General features: G+C 35.1%; 1 protein-coding gene across 5 annotated transcripts in view; it reads left to right on the top strand.

The window, feature by feature from the left end:
• Positions 1-4,466: 4,466 nt before the first annotated feature.
• Positions 4,467-23,302, top strand: part of LOC145266936 (uncharacterized) — a 268,235-nt gene continuing 249,399 nt past the window's right edge. For 2 of the 5 annotated variants that reach the window (XM_080122778.1, XM_080122768.1), the window contains exon 1: positions 4,467-4,735. The gene's annotated coding sequence lies outside the window, so the exon portion shown is untranslated. The remainder of the gene's footprint in view (positions 4,736-23,302) is intronic. The other 3 variants (XM_080122743.1, XM_080122754.1, XM_080122762.1) reach the window with 3 other exon arrangements.

Here is a 23,302-nt window from a genome sequence, read left to right as displayed (position 1 = left end):
CGGCGTTCTTTGGGCTGTGGAAATAATTATATATAATCTCTCACATTCTAGAAATATATATATATATATATATATATATATATATATATATATATATATATCTGTGTGTGTGTGTGTGTGTGTGTGTGTGTGTGTATATATGTATATATCCCTAGAAACAGTTCAACTACGCTGACGAGAGGTAACGACCTCGAAACACGCATGTATGTAGATTACCGTTTTAAAAATAATAAAATGAATAAAAATGTTATATACGTCCAAACAAATTAAAAGGGCGACTTTCTAAGTAAATAAAACAATGAGCTTCGAGGCGGAGCCAATATTAACCGTATGTATCGCTGGAAAAAACAACAATAGGAAAATTTACTTGAGAAATATTTCGGATTACCTCTCTTTCTCAATACATTTACCCAGACATTCATTAGGTGTCATCGTCTTATCTCTCCTTTTCATGATGGCAGGCTGTGCCTCATAAAACAGGGATACATAAACTATCTTTCGGATCTAGTAGTTGCTGCAGATAACATCAGTCTGACCGTCTCCGTTCCCATCCTGATCTGACAGCTGCTTTGACAAACACATCACACACCATCTGTGCTCACATGTGCAAACACACTATGGTGAGGGAACAACGAGGATACTAAAAAGAGCTCTCAGCTTGTATCAATAAAAAGCAGATGAATGTTCGCAGCTGGTTTGGCTGCCCCATACCCAGCATTACTATCTTAAAATAAAGAAAATGAAAAAAAAAAGAAAATGCCATGCTAGATGTTTTCTACTCTCTTCCACACACTTTATATTAAGACTTTGTTGAACATATTCTCATGAACTCAGTTTTACAGCAAACGTTATGTGCATCGTTATGGATACATAATTTTACACATTCCTTTTATACAAATTCATCATTCTACTTATACTATCTTTATACAAATTCTAATGAACAGTATGTCATAGCGAACCAAATTGTGTTTGTGACCAATAAATATTTTGTTGAAGTCTATATTATCTTTAAGTTTTAGCCTTTTCATCGGCACATTTTTAGATTGAACACATAAATACATATAGGATAGCCAACACCATTAAAGCATTGACTAAAAATCTACGCAGATATTTATACAAATTAATTCGAATCTGCAAATTAATGTAAGCTCAACGCTACACTCTATATAGACACGAGGGGAAAACAAATATACATATATCCAATGCAATGACAGAAATCTTGAAAGTAACTTACAATCTGTAGTTAAATGGGGTTATAAATGGATGGCAGCATTTAATGCTACTAAGACTAAACTTCTTTCCTTTAACCTTCTCAATCACCGATTGCCATAACTAATAACACCCGAGAGGAGAGGTCATCATTCAAACTCCTTGGCTAAACATCTACAAGCAACATGAATTGAAACAAATACATTGACAACACTGCCAAGGCTGCTGCAAAGAAAGTGGGCTCTCTCTACAATGCTAGAAAATTACTCATACCTGATAGTATTTGATATCACTACAAAGCCACCATTTGTTGGACTGCTAGAGTTTAGAATTACCTCCTGGTTTCCTGCTTCCTTGACTGTACTGACATGCAGAAGTTCAAGTGTAATGAACAGACATTTTGCTACTCCACTCCCTACATAATGTCCCTGTATACATGGTTCTAAATAGTAGCCTCTTACATCCAAGTATGAATTGGTCGGGAGTAGGTTCAGGTGAGAATACCAAGTAAGATTTTGAGGTCGTTTAAAATCATATTTCTTAATTTACGGATTTTGGCACCTTTTAAATTCTTGCTGAGTTCACAAAAGCTTGCTGAACACATATCTTTCTATTTAACAAGAGAAACTTTTGATTGAGTTTCTTGCAGGAGCTGATCACTGTATATTGATCTTGTAGCTAAAACAGGAGACGCGGATATAAAATTCGGCAATGGTAAAGAAGGAAAAACAAACTTGTGTGCACAGCAGAATATAAAGGGATTACTTAATAAACAAAAATTAATATGCAACCGTTCACCACAAAAATCAAAATATGAGACCTACTTTATCTTCTTATTATAAATTTTCCTAATGTGTGTGTGTGTGTGTGTGTGTGTGTGTGTGTGACGCGGTTTATCTCAGCCTACAGGCAATCCACCCAGGCAAGTTAGGTACCAAAATGAAGCTTATGACCCAGCAGATGTTTTAGTGATATTTATATCCATGTTTGGTGTATGGAAATGCAAGAAAAATGCAAAAAATGCAAAAAATGCAAAAAAATAACGATTAACTAAACAACATTTTATTTACTGGATTATTTTCCGATATTCATCGAAAGTTATTATCTCCCTTAGTAAGTTCAATTTACTCTGTGCGTGTGTGTGTGTGCGTGTGTGTGTGTGTGTGTGTGTGTGTGTGTATGTGTGTGTGTGACGTGGTTTATCTCAGCCTACCAGCAACCCACCCAGGCAAGCAAGGTACCAAAATGAAGCTTATGATCCAGCGGATGTTTTAGTTATATTTATATCCATGTTTGGTGTATGGAAATAAAAAATTAAAAAATGCAAAAAAAAAATAACGATTTACTAAACAACGTTTTATTTACTGGATATTTTTCCGGTACAAGAACTCAAGTTTGGCCAGCTGGGAAAACTTGGGTTCTTGTGACGTAAAAATATGTAAAAATGTTTTCATATTCAAACTAAAACTACTAGCTTTGTCTGTCTGTCTGTCTGTCTGTCTATCTGTCTGTCTGTCTGTCTCTCTCTCTCTCTCTCTCTCTCTCTCTCTCTCTTTCTGTCTGTCTGTTGTCTGTCTCTCTCTCTGTCTTCCCAACACTGGCTAGCTGGTAGTCAGTAAAAAAATAGACTTCTCATTGAAAGTTGTTTGTAGACAAAATGTTTGCAATAAAATAAAGTTATTAAGATGCCAATTTTGTTATTCATGTTAATGCAACAACGATGATTACTGCAACAAGAGAAATATAACAAGTTGGTTCACTGAATCATTGAACTTGTGGCATTGGAACAGATAATTGGACGTCAGTAGGTACTGGAAGTGGGTAGTTGGACGTTGACAGGCACTAGAACAGGTTGCTGGTTGTTAACGGACACTGGAGATGGTAGCTAGACGTCAACAGACACTGTAGCTGGTAGCTGGAAGTGTTGAAGGCTGCTGGAGTGTACTGGGGTTGTTGGAAGCTGCAAGAATGAGAAAGATGCTGCCAGAGTCGTTGGAGTTGTAAAAGTGAGCTGGAGGCTGCAGTAGTGAGCTGGAGTCACTGGAAGCTTCAAGAGTGAACTGAAACCGGTGGAATCATTGGAAGCTGCAGGAGTCGGTGACTGTAGAAGGGAATCTCAGAGGGCAGGTGATAGTAGAGAGTAAAGTGTATACGGCATTCATTTGTGAATTGTTCTTAAAAGGACGGTTTGAATTGCATGAATAGTTTTGTAGTTAACCTAAAAAGGTTTGGCTCCTGTTGCTAACACTGCTGAATCTCTTGAATGCTGGGCTGACGTACTTGACAAAATCTCATCAAAGTTGGGATTAAAGAGTCTCCTTGCTCCCTAGCCAAGCTGACTGGCCCTTTTTTGCTGAAAAAGTCACTTCTTTTATGAAAAAGTGTTAGGTCAGATTTATTGGGTGTTTCTTGACTACATATATATTAATCTTGGTTCACAATTAAAGTCGGTTGTTTTTGTTTAATTGCTAGATATTACATTTTATGTCATTATCTTTGTTGTTTAAAAAAAAAAACGTTGCGTGGTCATGACGTGTTCGGGGTGTCAGTCATGTAATAGTTTCTGCCGATGTTTGTTTACAAAAATGAGAGCGGTACTGGGTGATACTTGATCGTTACAGGGGGAACATTCGGTTCTCTGTGTGTCACTACAGAGTCAGCTGAATAAACTCATACTCTTCCTTGAACGGTTACATATCTTGACTTCTAAACTTAAAAGTGGGGATTTGATGCTGGAAAAAAATTCAACTCATGATGCGATTGATGTAAAATAGTTAACACAACTTATAAAGTTTCGTTAAAATTTAAGCACACTACGGAATGGATTAATAAACAAGAAACCTGATTGTGACAGGGCACCTGAAATCCAGAAAGACCTGAATTGCCAGAGCTTTTAACACGGCGGGCGTAAGCTTAAAAAGAGCTTATGTAAAGGAATGTTGTTAAACCCCCACAAATATGTATCCTATTTTTTTTTAAGGTAATAACACCTGCTATATTTCTTAATTATTTATTCGTATGGATTCTGTATTAAATAAAAATTCCTACCAGACAAAAAAAAAACTGAACCTTTAAACCTTGTTATAAGTTTTTTGTTGTTGTTTTTTTTTTAATAAAAATATCTTTAAAAAGTAAACTATTCAACAAAACGGAGAGAGAGAGAGAGAGAGAGAGAGAGAGAGAGAGAGAGGACACTGCTGGTGGTGTTGTCGATTGTTTAACAAATACAACGAGAAAGGGAAAGACGGCGGTTAATTGTAACAGGTATATGTCGCACTGTCGCCGTGACGTCAGTCTTGCCGACATAGGCACTTTCCTGTTCTTTCTATTCTTTTTCTTCCTTTTTTCCCCTCCCCCCTTCTCTCCGCATCTTCTTCCCCTCACCTCCCCTTCTCCTGCACGTAAAAAAAAAAAAAAAAAAAAAAAGCTTCCCGTTTTCCGTCGTCGTAGTGGAGTTGTGAATAGTCAAATCTCAAGTAAATCGGACGGAGTTATGTTGGAGTTTATGCATTTTTCTACCTGTTTTGTGAGTAAAATTTACATTAAAAATCGTCTAACTTATTCATACGGAATTAATAATGTCGTTAGAATTATTTAAATTACTAAATTTAGCTGTAAGCGTTGTCGTAAAACTTTTTTTTACCAGCATAAAAAATAAAAACCAAAACAAACAGGTATTCAGTCCATCCTTTATAAGATGCCATCACTGGTTTCACTTATGACATTTTGAAAATTATTTAGAAAAAATAAATCCAAAATAATTGCTTTTATTTTTACGACCCTAGCCAAGCTATGTCGGTCTATCTTTATTATTTGTTTATTCACGAAGTTTTTTTTTTTTTTTTTTTTTCCATTTTTGTGCGTAGGTAAACGTACCCGTTAAAATTGAACACCTGCTTTACTCTTCTTCACTCCGGAAAAAAAAAAAAAGTTTGTTTTTTTTCTTCTTGCTTTCACGAACTTAAGATTATTTTAAAACGAAAGCAAAATATAAAATGACTTCTAGTTGCTATAACCCACGTCAATATTATTTAAACTTTTAGCAAATCCTAACGTGTTGTTTATATTGTATAACAGAAACATACGCGTTCGTTTCCAAAACAATTGACCTATTTTATCTACGGATGGACAACTATGCTATAATTCATTCATTTTTGTTTATTGTTGCCCATCCCCTCTCATGGAAAAAAACCCCCAAACTATTTCGGTTTAAAAGATCCAAGTATTTATTTCTTACGTTTCATTTTATTTTTTGGTATTATTATACAAACACCGTGACAGCGTTAGGATTAGGGTTAGGTTTAGGGTTAGGGTTAGAGGTAGGGTTAATTCGCTGTCACGGTGTTTGTATAGTTTTACCTATTTTTTTACAATCATGGTCAGGGTGGCGATATATTAGGTAAAATGGAAATATTTCGCAATAATCTCTAGGTTATTTCTTGCACCCTACGAGATTGAAGTTAAACACGAGGTCAGTTTTTAAATGTGCTGTATATCGACCCCCCCCCCTCCAAAAAAAAAAAGGTAACACTATGGATTAAGACAAAATTGAAAATGGCCTCAGTCTAAAAGCATTTCAATCTTATTCAGATTGGTGGCAATTAAAAGTAAGAAAAAAAAATACAGAAAAGTCTGTATGATGTAATACATCATACAGACTTTTCTGTATTTGATGTATGTACGAGTTACGGCACGTAGAAATATTCCAAAAATCACGTAATTTGATCAAATATTCTTTTATCATTCAAGTAAATCAAATTTTACGACCGTGTTCGTTGGCCATGATTAAATTCGATGAAATAAAAGAGAGGGATAACTCAAACCGAAGTTGATAGGTGAAAAATAAGCCTCATGTTCAAGGCAGTTTAGTAGTAAAATCGCTAAAAACAGTAAATTATTATTTTCTTAGTTTTAAATAAAACTACTTAATCGATTTACGTAATTTTTGGAATATGACATCTTCATTCTGTAACGAGTACGTACATAATACACACTTTACTTTTAATTGCTGCCATAAGTACCAATCTAAATAAGCACCAGCATTTCTCCCAGGAACATAAAAGATGAAGAGTAAATAATACTACACTTATGGATTAAATGTTTTTTTTTTTTTTTTAAATTTTTATTCGATTTTTACTCCAAACAAAGCACAGTACCACTTTGATGTAGGGGGCTACTATCTGGGACATAATTGTGGGGATACTATATAGGGAGTTGAGCAGCAAGGTGTCTGTTTACATTACACTTGAACTTCTGCATGTCAGTATAGTCGAGGAAGCAGGGACCCAGAAGGAGATTCCAAAATCTAGCAGTTCTTGGAAAGAAACTATTAGAGTAGAAGATTTTTGGCATCTGGGGAACTCTGAGTTGTAGCGGTGTGTTTTTTCTGCTTGTTGAGCATTTACCTTTAATATACTTGTAAAACAGACAGAGGCATGCAACATTTCGTCGATGGGACAGAGGCTGAAGCCTAGCTGACTGTGCAGGACCTATTAGGTTGCCGACTTTTTTGAACCCTGTCCAGGAGTGAGAAACTAATAGCAGATCCACCAGCCTAAATGTGACAACAATACTCCATATATGGGCGAATGATGACCTTGTAGAGGTACAGGATACTTTTAGGTGTAATTTTCTAACATGATAGAAATGCCCTCAAAGTATTTGTTCCAACTCATGTTCCCTGGGAACGTTAAGCCTAGGAGTTTGAACAAAGTACTTTCAAGTAATGTATCATTAGCCATAAGTATTGGTGGTTCAGAAGGTTTCTGGTCATTATTAAAAGAAACAAGCTTAGTCTTGCCAGCATTGAATATTATCATCTATTTTTGTCCCCAAGTTTGTTTTTTTTCTAAGATTTCCGCCATGTGTTTATTCATTTTCCCCACATGCCTGTTATAGAGTGTGGTGTCATAAGCAAATATGCCCATCTCAGAGACAATTTTATCAGGGAGATCATTTATGAATATCAAGAATAATAAAAGTCCAAGAATCGCCCCCGAGGTACAACCGCATTTACATCATATTGTTTAGATGTAAAACTGTCGAGGACAACCTGGATTCTTCTTTTATTTAAGAAGGATTTAATTATGTTAAGTATTCGTCCAGTAATACCATATGATCTGATTTTCGTGAGAAGAGCATCGTGCCACACCCTGTTTAAAGCCTTAGGCATATCTAAGGATACTGCCCTGCCTTCTCTTGCTTTGTCTAGTGCATGGTGTATATGTTTAGAGATTACAGTTAGGATATCTGCAGTAGAACGGGCTTTCCTAAATCTATATTGTTATTGGACAGAAGTTTAACAACTGTAAGATGGTGGACTAGAGCTTCATTAATTATGGACTCAAATATTTTGGTGAAAAGAGGGAGGAGGCTAATGGAGCAATAATTTAATGGGTCAGTTCTTTTGCTAGAATACTTGTAAACTGATACCACACGAAGCAGTTTTCAGCAGTCAGGAAAGCAAGACTCGTTAAGACATTTGTTGAAAAGTTTAGAGAGTACTGGAGCAACCTCAGCAGAGCAATTTTTTTTATAGTACAGCCAGGATGAGATCAGGTCCACATGCTTTTGAGGTGTCGAGGTTTTTATGATATGTACTTGAGAAGGTGTGATTTTCAGATCTAGTATGGTGTCTGTCTGCAAAGGAAAATTTTATGCTAGGAAGGTACCTTGCTTTTTTTTAAATAGTATTTTGAAGTTAAATTCAAGTTTTATGGTATCTTTTGTTCATTAAATTGTTTAGCGAAAGTACAGAATAGTTACGAAACATCCTCCCCTCCACATGTTAAGAATGGTTTTCTAAATAATAACGTTATTTTAGCACGGTACCTTCTCTGTATAAGTACTTTTTAAAAAAATTATCTTCTTCCCATGGTGAAATGATTTGAGACAAGAATGATTGGAAAGTGGGGTTGAAGAACCAGTGTCCTATAGGAAGAGCACTCTGTCCTGCAAAAACTATCTGGGCAACTCCGTCGGCATTCCCCAGTCAGGGCGTCTCTGGCGATTAGCAATAAACTAACCCTGGCCTCAAAAGGAATAGGCAAGGTCTGGAAGCATGTATTTGTAGAACTGTACAGAACCAAGAACATGCCGCAATCAACCGGGGGGGGGGGGTAAAGGAATTTCACAAATGACCAAGACTCTGTTGGCTTTGGCACCAAGAAAAAAAAATTCATGAAGAATTTGTTTTAGTTTTGCTCTCAATGAATATTCGATTTAAGGGCTGCTAAAAGTTTAACTGTTCCGAACAAAATGGCCGACCCACAAAAAGAAATAAAATATTTGGTGGATTCAAATCTTATTTTGAAATCGGTTTAAACTAATGATAAAGAACTGTAAAAGTCATTAAAACGCATGACCGTCCTTGACTCTACCTTGAAACCCTAGGTCTGGATGGCAATATGTAAAATAAATTTTTTAAATACTGGAAAAGATGCACGCAACATTAGTACGATAACAAACTACTGATTTCTTGGCCTTCGGGACAAGATCAAAGTGTAGTATCTGTTCTTCAGATGCTGCAGTGCTGCACTTCAATTTCTCGTTCTCTGTCAGTGGAAGAGAAATCCTTCACGACTGAGACAATTTTTATTTTTGTTCCTTTTCTCCACGCTAAAAAACGACCCTGGTGTCTAACTCTGTCCCGTGGGGAGGCATTGTAAATAGGAACATTAGTACGATAAAACTGTATAATGTCAATTTAGCCTGGTATTTCGGAAGCTTAACTCGTTGTTCTAAGGGAGATAACTCTATTTTACTAAAGTAGTTGAAAAAATTATTTTTTCTTAGTTACTCAAATGTTTTGTTTTAGAAAATTACGATATCATCGCATTTTACATTTTTTTGTTATTAATGTCAATAAAACTTTGTTACATTAAATAGAATAGAATTTTTTTTATCTTATAATTCTTAGTCAAATAGAGTCACTTCCCTTAGAACAATCAGTTAAGCTTCCGAATTGCCCCTATTGTCTACGGGATCTTTTACAACTATTAGACCATTACATTTTTGTGCGATTGCTGACATTTATTGGACGTGTTTCTACGTATATTTGTTTAATTTTCGATTTTTGAGCGAATGTCGAGGTTCAACATAGCTGTAACGAACCAGCCATTTTTTCCGTTCCAACTACACAAACTTGATAATTTTTGTTTCAAAGTAAAGAAACGCTTTAAAATAAGTTAGAATGCAAAACATTCATCTAGGTTTATAAGAGCTACTTATTTTGCCTTAAGTAACATTTATTTGATATATATATTTTTTACCCCCCCCCCTTTGTTTTATCACTTGTTAAAAATGCCCGGTAAAAATATTTATCGTCTGTACACAATTATTTGATCACGTTATGTTCAGGCCACTAAATTACGATTTTACTTTTTTGTGTGGGTGAGGTGAAGAGGTTTAAGAAAAGGAGAGGGTACCTAAATTTAAAATTTCTACTCGAAGAACTATTTTGGATCTATATGCGGTAGAAGACCAACTGAAGACTTGAAAAAAAAAAAAAAAAAATGGGCACTCGGTTCTGTTTCGAAGGAATATCATTTAAAATCGATGAAGAAAAGTAGTTTTCCTCATATTAAGACCTTTATTATCCAATGTAGTCTCTATTATTTTCACTGATGTTTTTTGCGTGCACGTAAAAATTCAATACATGCGCAAAAAAACATGGCCACCATTGAAAAAATAGGGAATACATTGGATATTAACAGTCCTTAAAACTACTTGATAGCCACGATTTTAAATGTGATATTCGTTCAAAACAGAGCCTCCCCCCCCCTCAAAAAAAAAAAAAATCGAGTTTTTTGGTAAAGTAGCGCACTTAATATTATTTCCTTTCCGGCCATCTGTAAACGGAATTGCAATCAAATTCAACTTCGTGACGTTTTCCACTTTCAGTGCGTTGTTAACAATCACTTTGCGTGTTTGTTTTTAATCGATGCGTATTGAATCGCTTGTTGAGCCAAACCCTCTTTTTTCCACTTAGGATCCTAATTGGCCGATTGGTGAATGAAGAAGACATGTGCTCTCACCCTTACACACCTAATTTTTTGTTAATCTTTTTTTTTTTTAATTTTTTTTGTTTTGTTTTAAAGCTTGTTCAAATTGTGCTGATTATACAGATCCGCCCCCCCCCCATGGCTGTTAATACTTGCTTGTAAAATTTGGTAACAATTTACCACAACAGCCAAACCGCCAGCATACAAAATGAAACCAGAGTCTTTGAAATGAGGGGGGGGGGGGAAATGGTTTGAATACATTGTTACATTTTGTATTTTTTATTTACATTTTATTTTCATAAAATGTGTGATACTGCATTGATGAAGTTTAACCAGTATCCGCCCCCTCCTAACCTCAGCTTGCTTATTCTATCAAATATTACCCTTAAGGCGTAAAAAAGGCAGGTATCGAACATGTTGGGTTACTTTTTTTTTTTTTTTTTTTTTTTACAAGGAAGTCACCACTTATCAAGGCCCGGAGGCCATTCGGGGATAAGGGTTATTGCGTGTACAGTAATCGATGGGATAATATCGTAGTAATCGCTAGTAATGGAGATCTGATAAAGTGTCTTACTGAAGGGGGCGGTTCATCAGGAACTTGTTTATGTTGGACTTGAAAACATCCAAGTTGTAGTTAGGTGGGAAACAGGCAAACGGAAGACAGTTCCACAGGCATGCATTTTTAAGAAAGAAGCTTTGTTCGTAGAATCTACGTTTTGATTTAGGCACAGATAAAGAGTGGGGGGATTATTGACAGTGGTTTCAGCTATACGGGTGTTTTTCAAGAAAGATTGGCGAGAGGGGACCAGAGATTGGAGCTCAGACGAGGGTAACTCCTCTTTTATTTAGTAAAACATTGTTCTATTTGGGCTATAGGGTATTCAGATATGTGGAAAACGTTTTAATCGGTTTTCATCCGGAAAAAACGGCTTCTAAGAGGTCAAAATTGAAAAATTGGGACTTTGGGGTCATCGGATTTTTATCTGTTCGTCAACTTTTTCCCGAGGTTTGAAAACACTTTTTAAAGATTGTGACAAGTTGAAGTGAACTGTTTAGAAAAAAAAAAAAAAACAATACTCGCATGCACATGTCTCCGTTTATTTCCATTTTTTTAAAAAATTTTTACTTCACTTTTTTTAAAAGGAATTTAACGTTACGTTTAATACTGGGCAACGCCGGATACATCTTCTATATATCGTGTACATATATATCAGGACGAACAGGTGTTTCCAAATTGTAGCGCTGACAACTTAAACATCAAGTATTCGTTTCTCAAGTTGTTAGACATGTTTTTTTCATCAACCCTCCTCCTGCCTACCTCTGAAAATCCATTGCTCCAAGCTGTCTGGTAATAACGCCTTCTATTCCAATGTCAGGTCAGCTGACATTAAACGCCAGAAGTAGATCACTAACTACAATTTCTAAAAGTGAAAACATAATTTAATTTCCATCCTTTTATAATCTATAAACCGATAGATGTCAGATAAAAGGTATTTTCCTATTTGTTTCCTCCTTGAAACCCATCAGAATCTAGGCCATTGTTGAAATGGCTTGTTCCCTGTTGACAGAGGTATGTCTCTGGTCATGTACAGTTCTAGAAAGTCCACTCTCCTAGGCTTTACCTTTTCACCCTTTGAGAATGAGTTTATTGCTAATCGCTTGAGTTGCCCCTACCAGGGAATGCCGATGGGGTTATTCAGGCATTTTTTATGGGCTAGCATGCTATTTCTCTAGGACACTGTCTTCTCAGACCCTACTTTCCGACTTTTTTTTTTCTTTTTTTTACAAGGTGGTCACCACTTATCAAGGCCCAGAAGCCACTCAGTGATAAGGGTTATTGTAAGTACAGTGCGTTAGTGTGGATATTTTAGAGGGTCTACTTAAGGGGGTGGTTCATCAGGAATTTGTTTACGTTGGACTTGAAGACATCCAAGTTGTAGTCAGGAGGGAAGCAGGCAGAGGGAACAGAGTTTCACAGGCATGCAGTTCTAAGAAAGAAGCTTTGTTCATGGAATCTACGTTTTGATTTAGGCATAGATAAAGAGTGGGGAAAGTTTTTGACAGTGGATTCAGCTAGACGTGCCATATCTTCCTGTCGTGGGAGAGAGATAAACATCGTTCATGTACAAACTGAACATGTTGTGGGTCGTCCAATTTTTGCAGGAACCATTGTAGTATAATATATATATATATATATATATATATATATATATATATATATATATATATATATATATATATATACTTCTATAAATTTTTTCTTTTTTGTGTATTGATATTCATATTAGAAACCCTTTTTTCTATTTATTTAAAATGAAAATACAATTTACTTATATATGGGTTGTGGAATTGCAATAACTAGCAAAAGATCTAGCTAATTTGCTTATTCTTTTAAACATTCATCATAATTAATTCCCTATTAGTTTTTCCGTTTTCTTATGGAATGATCATCTTTAGTTAACTATTATGTGTAATTATATTCATGCAGATATTCTACATGATTTTATACTTGCGTAATATTTGCGTAAAAAGGTTATAGTAAACACAAACCCCTTTCTATATATTTTTATATATGTGTATGTATATTTGTTTAAAAAATGTTGCCTACCAAACTCTTCTGTCAATTCTATAGACCTGAAACTTAATATATAGGGTATTCGAACCCATGTGAAACTTTATATTTGAGTTTTAGCTAGGGAAAAGTGTGAAAATTAAAAAAATGGAATTTGCTAGATGAAGGTCAAATGATGGCATTACGAATATGCATGCGTAACGTAATAGCTATTGGTTCATGTTTTAATTTTTAGTCTTGCAGCAAACATGTCTTCATAGGCATTAACATCAAAGGAAAAAGTAAATCGTAAGATAAATGTATTGGTTTCAATTCTCAGTGGTGTCACACAAGTCATTTTTTTTTTTTTTTTTTTTTTAACTTTTTAAATCATTATTATATATTGGGTCCAGTATAATATATATATCTATAAAAGTGAAAATGTGTGTGTCTGTCTGCCTGTGTATACTTCCCTACAAAATAACTCTATCAATTTTCGGTCTACAGACACGAGATTTGACATAAGTTGTATTGAGATTTGGGAAAATCTTTTTAATCGGTTTTTGGCCAGAAATTTGGCTAAAGGGTCAAAGTTCAACGATTTGACCTGTGAGAACTCTACCAAACTCTTCTGCCAATTTTGGGTCTAAACACTTGAAATTGTAGATATAGATTACTTGGACATGGATCTAACTTAATAATTTGATTTGAGCCCAAAACAATAAATGTTAAGGGGTCATAATTGGGGTCAAAGTTTTAAAAAAATTTACCTCTGCGGTCTCTACCAAATTATTCAGCCAATTTTGGGTCTAAACATTTGAAATAAAGGGTTTCAGACATGCAGCAAGCTTTTTAATCAGCTTTTGGGCGAAAATTTTGCTGGCAAGAGGTCAAAGCTTATATAGATGACCTTTGCCGACTCTACCAAACTCCTCTGCCAATTTTGGGTCTAAACACTTGAAATTTTAGATCTAGGTTACTTGGTCATGGATCAAACATTTTAATTTAATTTGATCCCAAAACAATAAATGTTAAGGGGTCAAAATTGGGGTTAAAATTTAAAAACATTTTACGTCTGCAGTTCTCTACCAACTTTTTTCTATGGCAGTTAAGGAAGCCTATTATATAGAAAGGTATTACCGTACATATTCACATTTTTTAATATCTACATATGCACATAAAGGTATGAGCAGTACATAGGACCTGAGCAAAGCCGGGCGGAACTGCTAGTATGATAATAAATCTGAAATCTGCATTAATCAAAATATCATTTCAGCAATGCTGGGCGGCCTGCTAGTGTGTGTATATATATATATATATATATATATATATATATATATATATATATATATATATATATATACACCATACGATTCCATGATTTATTCAAGAACAACAGGAGTTCCCAAATTATTTGCGGTTTTATCAACTTGGACTAAAAGTGGGAACCTAAGTTTAATTCTCCCTTCCATCTTTCGTTTATAATCTCGAACACGATAGATGTCAGGTTTCGTTAAATGAAAAGCAGTTCTTAATTACTGTTTGAATATCAATTCGGCTGGATGAACTCTCTTTGTAAAGAATTATTCTAAAACTAGCAGGCAGTTCAACGTTACCTAGTCATAAAATATGCTTAAATATAACATTTTGATTATAATTGCAGATCTCGTATTTATTATTATAGAGCCAATTTTCTATTGATTATTATATTGCACCCACTATATAGTAGTGGCTTCAAAAGTTTAATATATAAATATATGACTTGAGTGTCATTAAATAGAATTGAAATCAAAACATGGCTCCACAGCATTATTTGATACCATCTGAACTAAGTTCATACGCAAATATAAAAACATAAAAAAATAATGTTGTTAAAGATATAAATATATATTTGCACATGTATAGAAGTAACAAATTTAGTTGACTTATGCCTACAAAGTTTCAATTTTTAAAAATTTTAACCTGCTAGCAACTATTTTTGCCAGTTAAAAACCAAATTTGTTCCACAGGTCCAAATCCCCTGTATATCTAGTATCAAGTCTGTAGATTAAAAATTGAAAGTAGTTTGGTGGAGACCGTTTTACAAACAGAGACAGTCAACGTCAGTTTCTATATCTATATATATATATATCTATAGATGAACATGAATCTCTTTACCTATCTAGCTCCATCTCTTCCAGTGTTTCTTTGAATGTACATTCTGCCTATCTATTTCAGGATGAATGATATTGTAACATAGCATGGACACACGTTTGCAAGCGCATGCGAAATGACATCACTGATAGGGAAAAATAAAAACTTGAAAAAGGAGATCACGTTAGAGATGAAAATAATGTTCAAGATCAAGCGAGAGATGTGGGTAATGTTAGAGAGCACGATCATGTGAGGGACACCACAGCATTAACAAGAGAACGAGGAAATAAATGTTGTGCAATAAAACAAGTGAGCTGACACTCTTTTCTATTCTTTGTCCACTTTGTGACTGAGAATACAACGTCTTGGTTCCCTTATACTGTTACAATATGGGGCCATGATAATTCTATAAATTTGGCAAAAAATAAAACTAGCATGCTTCACTTACTATGTAGGGAAAGAGGGGATAAAAATTGACACGGAATGTAATACGTTGGTCAAGCACCTCACCAAGTTTGCCTTGAATTGCTGCATTGTAAGAATATTTACTGCATCTACTGAAAGATAATAACAAAATCCAAGGATCCTGATTAAGAAATGCTTTCCCCTCTGGTTCAGTTAAAATCAGATGGGAAAGTGTTCCATTCCATTGACTACCATAAGCATTCAAAAATTCATTTCTTACCCCTAACACAGGTTTTTTTTGTTTTTTTTTACAAAGTAGTCACCACTTATCAAGGCCCAGAAGCCACTCAGGGATAAGGGTTATTGCAAGTACAGTATGTTAGTGTGGAAATTTAATAAAGTGTCTACTTAAGGGGGCGGTCCATCAGGAATTTGTTTACGTTGCACTTGAAGACATCCAGGTTGTAGTCAGGTGGGAAGCAGGCAGACGGAACAGAGTTCTACAGGCGTGAAGTTCTAAGAAAGAAGCTTTATTCATGGAATCTATATTTTGATTTAGGCACAGATAAAGATGGGGGAAAATTTTTGACAGTGGATTCAGCTAGACGAGTATTTTTCATAAAAGATTGGCAAGGGGGGATTAGAGATTGGAGTTCAGACGAGCATATGCCATGGAAATAACGATAAAACAAAGGCTCTCAACGTCTCTTCTGTGGGAGAGAGGTTGCAGGGAAGAAAAAAGGGCATCCCCCACTAAACCACAGTCTATTTTGTACTCTGTTAAGGCAGGATAGGCTGGTTTTAGCAGCTCCTGCCCAGATATGATGGCAGCAGTATTCCATCCTTGGGCGTACTTGGCTTTTATATAGATAGAGAATTGCATCAGTAGTGAGATATCTTCTGGAGCGGTAGAAGGATCCCACCATCTTTCCAGCGACCTTAACACAGACTTGATGTACGTGTTCCATTTCAGATCAAAAATGTGGTAACCAATGTGTTATAAAAATATCTCATTTTTTTTTTATAATTGCAGGAACAGTTGATGTGTAACATTGTCTAGGAACCAACACATTGTATGCTCAGTTACAAAATAGACATAAAATAAAAAAAGAACTTCAACTTGCTTTTTCTTTGCAACAACGATATTTATTTCCTCATTGTTATGGCTGTGATGTCACCCACATGATCTTGAACATTCTCCATGCCTCTCATGTGATCCCGAACGTTCCTATCCTCCTTTTTATAGTCTTTCTTTACCAGTAATGTCAGTTTGCTTGTATTTGCGTACACGTGTCCACACTCTGTTATAGATGTATTCATTACATGTACCTCATTTGGAGTAAGCATCTATTGCAATCAAAACTATGTCTCCAATATAATCTATGTGGATTCTTTTCAAAGCTTGCTGTTATTCCTAGCAATGAATGAGAACTGTGATTGAATAATCAAGTGTTAACTATTCTACACTTGCCCTGTTGGATTGTTAACTATGCCAACTAACAATTTCCAGGGTTAAATTCGATGCACTGCTGGCAAGACTTGCTAGTCTGAAACTTGACACACTGCTGTCAAAATTTGCTACTCCAACATAAATTGAGTCTCTGAAAAAATCAGACTTTTTTTCTTATATTTAAACCAAAAGCATCTCATTTGCGTTTGAGGTGACAAAATTGCAAGCATTTGTTTTGTGTGTACCAGATACTACAGGCGACTGAGAGAAATATAAATATTTCGTGTGATTTAAATAATCAAGTGTTAACTATTCTACAATTTCCCTGATAGATTTTCAACTATACTGCATTCAAACTAACAATTTTTTAGGTCCAATTTGACACACAGTTGTGAAAACTCACTACTCCAATACTCAAAACTCATTACTCCAAACTCAACACACTGCTGTCAAAACGTGCTACTCCAAATCCAACCCAAGTGAATCTCTGAAAAATCAAGCTTTTTTTTTTTTTTTTTTCAACCGGAAGCATCTCATCTGCACGTGAGGTGACAAGATCGCAAGCATATAAAGAATAACATCCATTTTTTTTTTCTTTTCTTCACTTTTTTTGACTGCACAAAAATAGCAAAAATAGGTTGGTATTGATTTTTATTGAGTATACAGGTTTCACAAGCTTTGTAGTACTTTTCAATGTCCATGTCTTAATTTTGAAACTACATATAAATTTAAGAACCTTCATACACGCAGGTCGTTTGTGTGTGTGATGAAGCTGCTGAAACAATTCAATCTTTTAGAATAACAACCTTGTTTCCTTATAGAATTGTACATTCTCACACATCAACTCTTCATCGTGAATGTTTCGCTCAATAAAGAGTAACAACTTCAACCTGATTGAAACCCTAATTGATCGATCGTTGGATGGAGTAGACATGCACTTCCTCTACACCTCACACATCTAAAATATCTTTTTTAATAAACTTGTTCAAATTTTGCTGATTAGACAGACCATCTCTCATGACTGTCAACATTGGCATGTAAAATTTGGCAACCGCATAAACTGAAAACCGGGTGTCTGAAACAAAAAAATTGTAAAAATCTGATTTATTTACAGTTTTTGCATCTTTTTTTTTTTTTTTTTTTTTTTTTGACTCATTTTATATTGTTCCATAAATACTTGATATCAGGTGATGAAAGTTTTACCAATATCACCTCCCTCCCTCCCTCCTCCTCCTCCTCCTCCTCCTCCTATTTTTGGCTGGCTTTAGTTCTACTTTGTTTTATACTTTTAGATTTGGCTCAGTAAGTTTTCTTGTTTGTTTCTGATTTCACCTCTACAACCATCAACAGAGTACGCCAGGTGCATCATGTATACTCAATTTGAAGATGGCAAAAAAATGTAGTGAGTGATAACTAAGACAATTTGTGTTTCAATCGAGAAAACAGGCATGATACTTCAACTGTATGCCGCTTAGAGTATTGCACTGTGTAAGAGAGATTCTGTATTCTGCAAACAGTCCAAACAACAGTTTCTGCTTGATGAATATTGTGAAGTCATTCCAATGCAAATACTGATGCAGCTTTTTTCATGACAAGAAACAAGGCCAACCCTTACTTTTGATATGGATATAATTGCATTTACTAGTAGAAAATCATTCGTGAAATGCGGCATATTAGTTTATCACTCCCATCTTCTCATGGGCAATGACAGTGGTTAACGACATGATGTGCCAAGTTTGAATCCAGTTTGTTTCACAGAAACATTTCCATAAAATCCACACTTGAACTTGTGTCTAATTGGGAAAAGTATAAATAATTTTTCCATCTTCTATTATTTCTCTCAGTCAACTGGAAAAATGTCAACTTGTAACTTAAACAGATTGAAATGAGTTTGAAAGATGGCAGAACACAGGAGTATCTTTGTTTCTTTAATCCTGTCTCTTCTCAAATCTATCAAGCGATTCTAGTGTTCTTGATAAATTGGCTAAATGACTATCGCTGTTCCAAGGTAAGCTTTTAATTCTATAAAATCTTTGTGTATGGTAAACCCTATTGTAGTCACCATCTTTTCTAGAATAGAGGCTGTTCCCTCCTTGTTGAGTTTGAATTTGAGATATGTTATTGTTGGGGTGGCACCCTTTAAGATTCTTACGATGGACTATTCCTGATGTCACTTCTGGTAACCTGTTTCTGCTATCGAGCTGTTTGGACCTGAGACTCAGGGAGTGGGTTGTAACCTTACTTTGTCCTTCTAGTTGAGCGGAGTCCTACTCAACCAATATATGTTTCTGTATTTTCTTTCACTGTTTCCAAGCCTTCTTGTTCTTCTTTCAACATTTCAACCACAACCGTTATCTACAGTAGAAAAAAATTGTGCTATTCAATTTTAACCCTGCCTTATCTAGTGCAGCAAGTTATTTTTCTTATTTCTTAATCTTATTCAACCTAAACAAGGTATATTGCCATTTGGGCATAAGGGGCTACTATTTACGATCCTGCCTACCGGGGCATTATGTAGGTAGTTGAACATCAAGATGTCTGTTCGCATTACATTTAAATGTTAGCATGGTACTACAGTTAGGAGTAGGAACCAGGGAAAGAATTTCAAAGTCTAGGAAAAACTATTAGAGTAGAAAACTTTCTGGCATCTAGGTACCTCTACAGTGGAGGGGTGGGATTTTGCTGCTTGTCAAGTTTGTTGGGGTTATTTACATTGAGGGGGCACAAGTGCTAAGAATTTGTCAGGGTACAGGCCATTAAATGACTGTTAACATGGTGATTTGAAATTAAAATATCATCCACATGCACTTAATAGAATGGAATATTCTCCAATCTCTTACCCATGTCTATGTGAACAATTCTAGTTGCATTGTTCACCTTAAATTCTAATCTGGTGGGCTTGTCTAATTCATGACGGTTGTTCATTGTCAACAATTTTTATGTTTCTTTGTCCAACACTGATAGGTCTGACTTGCTAAACTTACAACCGCATCCTAATGCAGCAGTGAATGGGTCCTCTGTTCATCGTATTAAATAATTATCACATCATACTATGATGGCTAAAATGACAAAAGATGCCTTTTTCATCTTGGGTCACTGCACTGTACAACAGGCTGCCAGAACCTCTGGTCAGTCTACAGATGACTAAACAGTTTAATGCAGTCAAGATACATCTTGGTCACTGATCTTTGGGTGATTGTCCCTCACTTCAGAAGCAGAGCATAATGAATAAATACTGGAGTTTGGAGTAGTGAGTTTTGAGTATTTGCATAGTGAGTTTTGAGTATTTGCATAGTTTTGACAACTGTGTGTCAAATTTGACCTCAAAAATTGTTAGTTTGAAGTGCAGTATAGTTGACAATCTATTAGGGAAATGCTGAATTCCAAGCCACATTGGTATCTATATGAATGAAAAAGCAGCAAAAGAGTCACTTCAATAAAACCATACAACAGGAAAAATCCATTATGCAGACCTAAAACCAAAACGTAAATGGCAAGAACATTGGAACTCCTGCACAAAGAATAAACTATTCAAAGTAACACTAAACATCGGAATGAGAGAAACAAAAAAGTGTCAAGAAAAGAAGAGGTAGTGATGACTAGACTACGAATAGATTACATGTATGTCAATCACTCACATCCACTAAAAGGAGAAGAGGTGCCTATTTGCATTACGTGTCAGGAGCTGCGCACAGTACATCATATACTCACAGGCTGTATGGACTTTAAATGGGCCCGAATGAAGCATTATCAGGAAAAAAAGTCTATGGGAGATATTTAACAAAATCGACCCAGAAAAAATTATTGAATTCCTGAAAGAGATTAAAACATACAACAAAATATAACAAAAGATTCCACAAAAATACCAAAAAACATCAACCAGAATTTGGATGTATCTTTTGGAGAGCTTTTTAGCTCAGAGTGATGTCATGGTCCATAGAAACAATGGAGGATGCATCATGGTTGCTTTTGTTTCATTAGAAGAGGGTCAGCATTCTCTATTGTGTTTGTTTTGTGTGGCAGCCTAGTAGAGGCAGTAATGACGTCTATGGTATACAGGATTGGGGTTGCCTTGGACAAAACATTCAGATGCTGTTTAGATGTATATATATATATATCTTTTGTCTTTTTACATGGCTTGTTTCACCTTGCTGTTTTTTTTTTTTTTTGTCACTAAATTTGGTTCATTGTTTGCTTGCAATCATCACATGCTTAGATGTTTCTATTGTTCTTGATCACTAGCACAATGGGAAAACTCATCAAGAATACTTTCATTTTTTTTTTAAAAGCCATTGGTTCAAGATTAAGTTGTTTTATAGCTTTCTTTATAGCATAAGATGTAAGCCTTGCTAGGTAAAACCTGGGATTTGCTGTTTTATAACTTTGTACTGAAGGGATGTAAGTTGTCTGATTTTTAGATCTGAGTTTTGGCATAATTCGTCTTTTTTTTTTTTGTAATCCAAAAAAGGTGAAATTCTGCTTTTTTTTTTATATAAAAAAAATCAAATCATTAAAGCTTTATGTCCTTATTTTTCCTCATCATTTGGATTGAGTTTATTTCTGGCAGATTCCATAAACACTGTTATTCCAATAGCCTTTTCTAATGTTAGCATCCGCTTGCCCAGTAGTAGGCATTCTTGAATCTACTCGTCCTTTACTCAAACCACCAAACTAATCTTCTGCTCATTCATATTTTCTTTGATGCACCCATCTAACACAATAGCATGGGACTGCTTCACAACTAACTACAATGTGGTTGTTCTCAAGTCCAATATTAATAAATGTAATGTTGCCAAAATATCTTTTTGATTTACTAAAATAAAGTATAATGGCAACGTTACAAAAAAAATAAATAAATAAAAATCCGGGTTGGCATTTTTTCTTAACAAAAGTTTTTATATTTTACTTTCCCATCTCGACACCACTTTAAAAATCTCTTGCTGCTACATGTCCATCTAGCCTGACTTGCGTTTCTCTTTCCTCTGACCACACACCGGCCACAGCCAGCCCATTACACAGCCATTTATTTCGGCATCAACTTTTTTCGCTGAGCACGCGGTGCATTTTTCTCCTTTTTTCCCTTTTACTTCTTACACACATTTCCTCATTTGCATATGTGCATTTTTCAGCTACTGCTGCTAATCTCTTCACAAGCCATCCTTCACTACTGTTGATATTTTCCCACACGCTCATATGCATCATCTCACACAAATTCTTCAGCTCTTGTCTTTAAATAATCAAATTCTGATCAGTTTCAATCATCTCCAACCATTAAGCGGTTGTCTCACTGTTCACCTGACCAACTCATTAATCACTATCCTCAAGTAACTTTTTGGCCTTAATAAATAGTGACTTTGAAGTAATCTCAATATTCTTTTTGTAAGGTTGCCACATATTCACTAATGGACTCTTCTGCCTTTTGTCACTTGGTTTGAAAAAAAAAAAAACTGATCATGATTTCTGATCGGACTTGCCCTAATTGTGTCTTTACTTTAAAGTACATGATAGTTCAAAAGTTTTCTCTCTCCTGTGATGACTTGTTTTTGCTGAGACTTCTCAGAAGCACATAACTTTAATTAAAAGCAAAAGAAACAAGTGCATATTTCATATTTTCAGGCAACACATTGTTGGCTGCGAAGAAAAATTATACACTTTGAATATAAAATGTCCATTTCTTTTTATGCACTCTTTCATCTCGCTATTGTTCCCAGCAGCGTCTCTTCTTTGACCATACTTCAGAGAAATCTGCTAATTCACCACACAGCATCATACTTTCTCCTGGAATCGCATTAGCACATTTTACTTATCAGCATCGTCCGCTTAACTCGTCACCAATTGAGCATTGTTCAAACAGCCGGAAACTGATAATGACTACAGAAGACAGAAAATAACTCAGATATTGCAGAGCTGAACGTTCAACCGAGCTGGCTGCATCACCTCTGCTTGTTTATCTATATAAATTTTGGTATATGTTAATACATTTGTATATGTAGGATTGACTCCTAAATTAATTAAACGAATCTTGAAATAAAGTTGCTATGTGTAAGGGGGTTGTAATGTGGACTATATTTAATTTAGTTTTATACAAAGGGAGCCAAAACCTTTGTAAAAAATCAGGTACTTTCAATTTTTTTGAAATTTTAACAATAGGTGTTACGCCTCAATTAATATTCCGCAAATTTCATTTTATTTGGAGTATTTTAAAAGAATTTTTGTGGGGAAATCATAAAGCCACAACTGGCCATTTAAATATTCAAATATCAGAGATTTGCATTGAATTTGATCTATAGTCATTAGACACCTATTAAGCAAGATTACCTGAACTTTTCAGCTAAGGCTTAAATCTATATTTGTATAAAGTTGAGTTTTTCATCACACTTGCATTGATATTAAGAGTCTACTTTTTCTATTTAAAACTTATTAAAACAAACTTCTTAATATACTCAATCATAGATGTATGAGCAACCAAATAAAGGTTAACTAATTTGCATATTCCTTTGAAAAACGAACTTTTATTAATGATTCATTTTTTGGGGGTTTATTATTGGATGA

Source organism: Euprymna scolopes, chromosome 4, assembly GCF_053919585.1.
Source record: "Euprymna scolopes isolate OS-2025 chromosome 4, ASM5391958v1, whole genome shotgun sequence".
In the NCBI taxonomy this organism is placed as follows: Eukaryota; Metazoa; Mollusca; class Cephalopoda; order Sepiida; family Sepiolidae; genus Euprymna; species Euprymna scolopes.
This window is presented reverse-complemented; position numbering and strand designations above follow the sequence as displayed.